Genomic DNA, 8276 nt, shown 5'->3' on the forward strand with positions numbered 1-8276 from the left:
GGAAAAGAGCATCTAGTTTGTAAGCTCAATCGGTCTATTTATGGACTGAAGCAAAGCTTCAAGGTCTTGGAACATCCGGTTTGATGAAGTAATCCAGACCTATGGATTTATTCAGTGTCCGGATGAGTTTTATGTATACAAGAAGTATGATGGAAACGTGGTGGTATTTCTTGTACTATACGTAGATGACATTTTTGGTAGTTGGAAATAATATCAAAGTGTTGTCGGAAGTAAGGGTATGGTTGTCCAAACAAATCGATATGAAGGACTTGGGAGAGTGTGCACATATTCTCGAGATCAAAAGGATCACAAGAAAAGAATGTTGTGCTTATCCTGAGCTTCATACTATCCTAGCTCGTTTAAGCATGCAAGACTCCATGAAAGGTTTTTCTACCTTTTGTGGATGGAGAATCTTTATCTAAAGAGATGTCTCTGAAGACATCAAAATAGATAGAGGACATGAAGGCAGTTCCTTATGCTTCAGCTATCGGAAGCCTAATGTATGTAATGCTGTGTACAAGACTGGATATCTATTTTATCCAGGGCATAGTTAGCAGATATTAAAGTAACCCAGGACCAGGACACTAGACTGCCGTAAAGCATATATTAAAGTACCTTAGAGGGACTAGAGATTATATGCTAGTTTACAAGGTAGATAATTTGATCCCTGTGAGTTACACGGATTTTGACTTCCAATCAGATAGGGGCAATAGTAAATTGACCTCGGGGTTTTGTGTTTACTTTAGGAGATGAAGCCATAACAATGGAGGAGTATTAAGCATAGGTGCTTTTCCGGACTCCACCATAGAAGCTGAGTATATGGAAGTCTCTAAGGCAGACACAGAAGTTATATGGCTCAGAAACTTCATAATGGACTTAGACATGATTTCTGGTTTGACAAAAAATTATTACAATATATTGTAATAATAGTGGTGCAGTAACAAACTTAAAGAAACTATAAGTCCATAAGGTAAGTAAACACAATAGAGCGCAAGTACCACCCAATACGAGACATCATATAATGAGGAGAAGTTGTTGCCGCCTAGATTGCATCAGGTGATAACCTGGGAGATCCTTTCACTAAGGCCCTTAAGGCAAGAGCTTTTGATGGGCATGTTGAAGGGAAGGGAATCAGATATGTGGTAGGATATATGACAGCATAGTCTTTTAGTATAAGTGGGAGATTGTTGAAATGTATACTAAAAGCCTAGCTTTTTATATAAACATTTACTTAGAAATAAGAATTATATTGGTCAATATCTACATTTATATGTTAAATGTAGTTGTTCAATTAATTTATATTACAGATAACATGGTGTGTGGAGTCACACACAGAAAATCATGTTATCAGTTCTTTAAAAATTATAAACAGTTACTCACGACAAGATGGAAAGGAACAAACCATTGGAATAGTCGTAGTATAATTAGGTATTAGTTTATCTTGACTGATAAATTACACTAGTACACTCTGAGTGTATTGAGCAGGATCATTTAAGGTAAGTTCTTTTTATACTGACTTAATAAAAGAACAAGACCTTAGTTATTATGGAAGTATGTGCTCTTAATCCTAATATAATAACAAGCACATATATTTAGTATTTATTTCTTTGACTTATCAAAGGTGAGATTTAGCTCTATAAATCAATAGGCTCGATAAGTTGAGAAATGATATTACTTATAGTGTGTGTTGTTGATTATAGAAGGAAACTGTGTCCTAGTAATCTAGGTTGATAATGTCCCCAAGATGAGCTCATAAAGATTGTCATGTTAAACCCTGTAGGTGGACTTAGTCCGACACGACAATAAGGTTGAGTGGTACTACTCTTGGACTAAGAAATTAATTAAAGTGAGTTGTCAGTAACTCATTTAATTAGTGGGCATTAGACATCTTAAACACAAGGAGATTAACACAATCATAATAAGAAGGAGCCCAAAACGTAATTTCGAATTGGTGCGTTAGTTCAATAATAATTCTTTAGTGGTATGAATTATTATTGATGAAATTAAATTGGGTGTTCGGGGTGAACACGGGAAGCTTAATTTCATCGGGAGACCAAAACCAGTTTCTCCTCTCGGTCTCTATCGTAGCCTCTTATTTATAAAGTATTATACCCACCTATACCCACCTTTATACCCATCCTAAGGTGGTCGGCCAAGCCTTGCTTGGAGCTCAAGCAAGGGGTCGGCCAAGTAAATCCTTGGATAAACCAAGTGGTGGCCGAACCTAGCTCGAGTCTAAGCTTAGGTGGCCGGCCACATCATATTAAAATGATTTTATTTTTTAAAATTTTCTTATGTGGATTTTATGGTTTTAAAAGAAAGTTTAAAATTTAAATCTTTCCTTTGTATAGCTTTCTACAAAAGATTAAGAAAAGATATGATATCTTTCCTTATTTGTAGATTAAAAGGAAGATATTAATTTTGAGAAAACTTTTCTTTTTTGTAACCATGTTCATGATTTAAAAGAGAGTTTTAAAATTATAAATTTTTTCTTTTATAAGTTTCTACAAAAGATTAAGAAAAGATTTGATATCTTTCCTTATTTGTAGATTGAAAGGAGATTTTAATTTTAAAGATAACTTTCCTTTTTGGAAATCATACACATGTTTAAAAGAGAAATTTTAATTTATATATTTCCTTTTATAACCAACCATGAAGGGATAAATTATTAGAGAAATTTTATTTTCAAAATTTTCGGAAACAAATAAGGAAGTTTTAATTTTATTTAAAACTTGCCTATTGTGGAAGCTCTTAAGGTGGCCGGCCATATGTTTTAAAAAAAGGAATTTTGTTTTAATTAATTAAATTTTCCTTTTCATGGCAAAGGAATTAAGGAAGTTTTAATTTAAATTTCCTTATTTGTCAAGACCAAGGATTATAAAAGAGAGGGTAGAGGAGCTTTCATGGTGAAAAACTCTATTCTATTTTTCTCCCTCTCTTCCTTGGTGGTGGCCGACCCTAGAGCTTCTTCTTCTCCTCTTCTCTTCTTCTTTAGTGTCTGGCTTCATCCCTCTCTTGGAGCTCTTGTTGGTGGCCGGTTCTAGCTAGGAGAAGAAGGAGAGAAAGGAGGTTTTGTTTCTTGCATCTCTTGGAGCTTGGTGGTGGTGGCCGAACCTCTACATCCTTGGAGGAGTCTTGGCGGCCGAAACTTGGTGAGGGAGAAGAAGGGCTTGGGTGGTTCTCATCTTGGTAGATCGTTGCCCACATAACGTCCGAGATAAGAAGAGGAATACGGTAGAAGATCAAGAGGTCGTTGTATACAAAGAAAGGTATAACTAGTAATTATTTTCCGCATCATGCTAGTTCTTCTTTGTATGAATTCCAAACACAAGAGGCATATGATTCTAGAGTTTCGAATTTGTTTTGAAGTTGTGTTTCTTTTGTTTTGTTTTTTGGATTTGTGATTCGATTGTTCTTTTCGGTTAAACCTAATGTTATTTTAGGAAATTAAATATTGAATTTCTATTAATGGCTTTGTCGAGGCAGTGGTGGATGATCCCATACCCAAGAAGGCCTAGTGCCTCGCCATGTTTGATATGGAAGCCGATTTTAGAAATTAATATTTTAATCAACTTTATAACATAGGTGGATTTGGATCAATAGTGTTAAGTTCCACTTGCGATCCAAATCTAAACCATTAAGAACAGATAAGTTAAATTTGGAATCAATAATGTTAAGTTCCGTTTATGATTCCTAATTTAATTTCTAAAGAACACAATAGGTTGTTTAGGAAAGGTTCAACACTTGTACAAAATTTTTGTACAGTGAAATTGGTACGATCTTCCTAGGACCAACCAACATATCAAAGGGTTTTCTTCTATAGCAGTGCCGCTTACTGCATTAACAAAGAAGAATGCAAAGTACAATTGGAGCTCAGGCTGTTAGAAAAGCTTCGATACTTTAAAGTAAGCTCTTATTACAACACTAGTTCTAGCAGTGCCATCTGGACAGGATGGTTTTGTGTTATACATTGACACATCTAATCTCGGATTAGGTGTTGTACTTATGCAACACGATCGGGTAATTGCGTATGCCTCTAAACAATTGAAGGAGCATGAGAAGAATTATCCGACTCATGACTTAGAATTGGTAGCAGTTGTATTCGCCTTAAAGATTTGGAGGCATTACTTGTATGGAGAAAATTGCAAGATATACACCGACCACAAGAGCCTTAAATATTTCTTCACTCAGAATGAATTGAACATGCGCCAAAGACGCTGGTTAGAGTTGGCAAAAGACTATGATTGTGACCTTAACTACCATCTAGGTAAAGCTAATGTAGTTGCAGATGCGTTGAGTAGGAAAACAGTGGTTGTAGCTCAGCTGTTAGTACAGAAACCTCTTCAGACAAAAATCCAGAATTTCGGCCTCGAATTTTATGCCAAGGGTAGTGCCCCTATGTTATCTACACTGAGAGTGCAGTCCACTTTGAAAGATCGTATTCTGGAGGGCCAACCTGCTGATGAGCAGTTATAGAAGTGGAGAAAGAAGGATGATTCGAAGGGTATTACACTTTATTCTGTAATGGATGGGATAGTAAAGTTTAGGGACCGCTATTGGGTGCCTAGAGATAATACCCTCCGAACCGAGATTATGATAGAGGCTCATGCTTCTCCATATTCCATTTATCCAGGGAGCATGAAGATGTATAAAGATTTACAAATGCTCTATTAGTGGCCAGGTACGAAGCGCGACATTAGGCGTTTTGTATCTGAATGTTTAACATGCTAGCGGGTTAAGGCAAAGCAACAGAGACCCGCGGGTATACTCAAGCCACTCCCTATTCCTGAGTGGAAGTGGGAGAACATTACAATGGATTTTGTAGTTAGCTTACCAAGGACGGTGAAGGGCCTTAATGCCATCTAGGTAATAGTGGACCATCTCACTAAGTCAACGCACTTTCTTCCGATGAAGACAACCTTCTCTATGACGTAGTATGCATAACTGTACGTTCGAGAGATAGTCAGATTGCATGGAATTCAAGTTTCTATCGTGTCTGGCAGGGACCTGAAGTTCACATCATCCTTTCGGAAGAGTTTGCATACGACAATGGGGACAAAGTTGCTATTTAGTACAACCTTCCATCCTCAGACCGATGGTCAGTTAGAGAGAGTGATCCAGGTTCTAGAGGCCTTACTGTGGGCTTGTGCGATTGACTTTCAAGGGGGTTGGGAATCAAAATTACCCCTAGTAGAGTTTACCTATAACAACAGTTTTCAGTTGTCTATAGTGTTAGAGTGTATACTAAAAGCCTAGCCTTTTGTAAATATTTTATTGTGAAATAAAGAATCATATTGGTCAAATGTTTACATTTATATGCTAAGTGTAGTTGTTCAATTAATTTATATTGTAGATAACATGGTGTGTGGTGTCACACACAAAAGATCATGTTATCAATTTCTTATAAATTATAAACAGTAGCTCACGACTAAAATGGAAAGGAACAAACCATTGGAATAGTCGTAGTGTAATTTGGTATTAGTTTATCTTAACTATAAAATTACACTAATACACGCTGAGTGTATTGAGCAGGACCATTTAAGGTAAGTTCTTTTTATACTGACTGAATAAAAGAACAAGACCTTTGTTATTATAGAAGTGTATGCTCTTAATCCTAATATAATAACAAACACATATATCTAGTATTTATTTCTTTGACTTATCAATGGGTGAGATTTAGTTCGATAAATCAAGAGGCCCGATAAGTTGGGAAATGATATTATTTATAGTGTGTGTTGTTGATTATAGAAGGAAAATGTGTCCTAGTAATCTATGTTGATGATGTCCCCAAGAGGAGCTCATAAGGATTGTTATGTAAACCCTGCAGGTGGACTTAGTCCGACATGATAATGAAGTTGAGTTGTACTACTCTTGGAGCTAGACATTAATTAAGTGAGTTGTCAGTAACTCATATAATTAATGGACATTTTATATCTTAAACACAGGGAGACCAATACACTCATAATAAGAAGGAGCCCAAAATGTAATTTGGGATTGGTGCGGTAGTTCAATAATAATTCTTTAGTGGTATGAATTATTATTGATGAAATTAAGTTGGGTGTTCAGGGCGAACACGGGAACCTTAATTTCATCGGGAGACCAAAACCAATTCCTCCTCTCAGTCCCTATCGTAGCCTCTTATTTATAAATTGTTATACCCACCTATACTCACCTTCTTACCCAACCTTAGGTGGCCGGCCAAGCCAAGCTTGGAGTCCAAGCTTGGGTTGGCCAAAGCCAAAGGGTTGAGCCATTGTGGTGGCCGGCAAATGCTTGAAGCTCAAGCTAGGTGGGTCGGCCACAAGAAAATAAAAGGAGTTTATTTTTTAAAATCTTTTCTTATGTGGATATCATGGTTTTAAAGAGAGTTTAAAATTTAAATCTTTCCTTTTATAGCTTTCTACAAAAGATTAAGTGAAAGGTTTGATATCTTTCCTTATTTGTAGTTAAAAGGAAAATTTTAATTTTTGATAAAACTTTCCTTTTTTGTAACCATCTTAATGATTTAAAAGAGAGTTTTAAAATTAAATCTTTCCTATTATAGTTCTACAAAAGATTAAGAAAAGATTTCATATCTTTCCTTATTTGTAGATTGAGAGGAAGATTTTAATTTTAAAGATAACTTTCCTTTTTGGAAATCATCCACATGTTTTAATAGAGAAATTTTAATTTATAAAATTCCCTTTTATAACCAACCATGAAGGGAAAATTAATAGAGAAATTTTTATTTTAAAAATTTCCGAAAACAAATAAGGAAGTTTTAATTTTGTGTTTAAAACTTGCCTTATTTGGAGCATGTGATGTGGACGGCCATAGCATGGGTTAAAAGGAATTTTTAATTAAATTTTCCTTATTAACCTATGGCAAGGAATATAAGGAGATTTTAATTATAATTAAATTTCCTTATTTGCCAAGACCAACTAATATAAAAGAGAGGGTAGAGGTGTCTCACCTCACAACACATATTCTATTATTCCTCTCTCTTTTCTTCCTTGGTGTGTCCGACCCTATTCTCTTCTCCTTTCTTCTTCTTGTGGCCGAACCTCAACATCTCTTGGAGCTCTTGTGGTGGCCAAATTTTGCATGGAAAAGGAGAGAAAGGAGGCTTTGCTCTTGCATCCCTTGGAGCTTGAAGGTTGGTGGCCGAAACATAGAAGAAGGAAGTTGTCTTGGTGGTTCTCATCTTGGTAGATCGTTGTCCACACAACGTCCGAGATAAGAAGAGGAACACGATAGAAGATCAAGAGGTTGTTGCGTACAAAGAAAGGTATAACTAGTAATTATTTTCCACATCATACTAGTTTTCTTTGTATAGTTTTTGAAATACCAAACACAAGAGGCATATGATTCTAGGTTTCAAATTTGTGATTCGAGTTTATGTTTTTTTTTGTTTTTCAAATTTGTGATTCGATTGTTTCTTTTGGTTAAACCTAGGGTTATATAAGGAAATTAAATATTAAATTTCGTTAACAGGTTTTGTCGAGGCAGTGGTGGATGTTCTCATACCCAAGAAGGACAAGTGTCTCGCCATGTTTGACCTGAGAACCAATTTTTGAAATTAATATTTAATTGAATTTGTAACATGGGTGGCTTTGGATCAATAATGTTAAGCATCATTTGAGATCCAAGTTTAAACCTAAAAGAACAGATAAGTTAAACTTTGAATCAATAATGTTAAGTTCTGTTTGCGATCCAAGTTTAATTTCTAAAGAACACAATAGGTTATTAGGAAAGGTTCGACACTTGTACACAATTTTTTTATAGTGGAACCGGTACGATCTTCTGAGTAGCAACCTACATATAGGTATGGCTCCTTATGAAGTATTATATGGAAGAAAGTGTAGATCGCCTATCTATTGGGACGAGATTGGAGAAAGGGAGAAGATAGGGCCAGAAATTGTTCAACAGACCACTAATTTGGTAGTTAAAATCCGTGATAGGATGAGGACTGCTCAGAGTCAATAGAAGAGCTATGGTGATAAAAGGAGAAGAGATCTCGAGTTTGCGGTTGAAGACCACGTATTTGTGAAAATAGCACCCATGAAGGGTGTGATGAGATTTGGTAAAAAAAGGCAAGCTCAGTCCGAGATTTATTGGGTCATTTGAAATTTTGGATAGAGTTAGAACCTTAGCATACAGAGTTGCCTTACCACCTAACCTTGCGGGAGTACATAATGTTTTCCACATATCTATGCTTCGCAAGTACTTGTCAAATCCATCGCATGTGTTGCACTTTGAGCCTCTACGGCTCGCACCTAATCTGTCATACAAGGAAA

Source organism: Zingiber officinale, chromosome 1A (genome assembly GCF_018446385.1).
Source record: "Zingiber officinale cultivar Zhangliang chromosome 1A, Zo_v1.1, whole genome shotgun sequence".
Taxonomy (NCBI): Eukaryota; Viridiplantae; Streptophyta; class Magnoliopsida; order Zingiberales; family Zingiberaceae; genus Zingiber; species Zingiber officinale.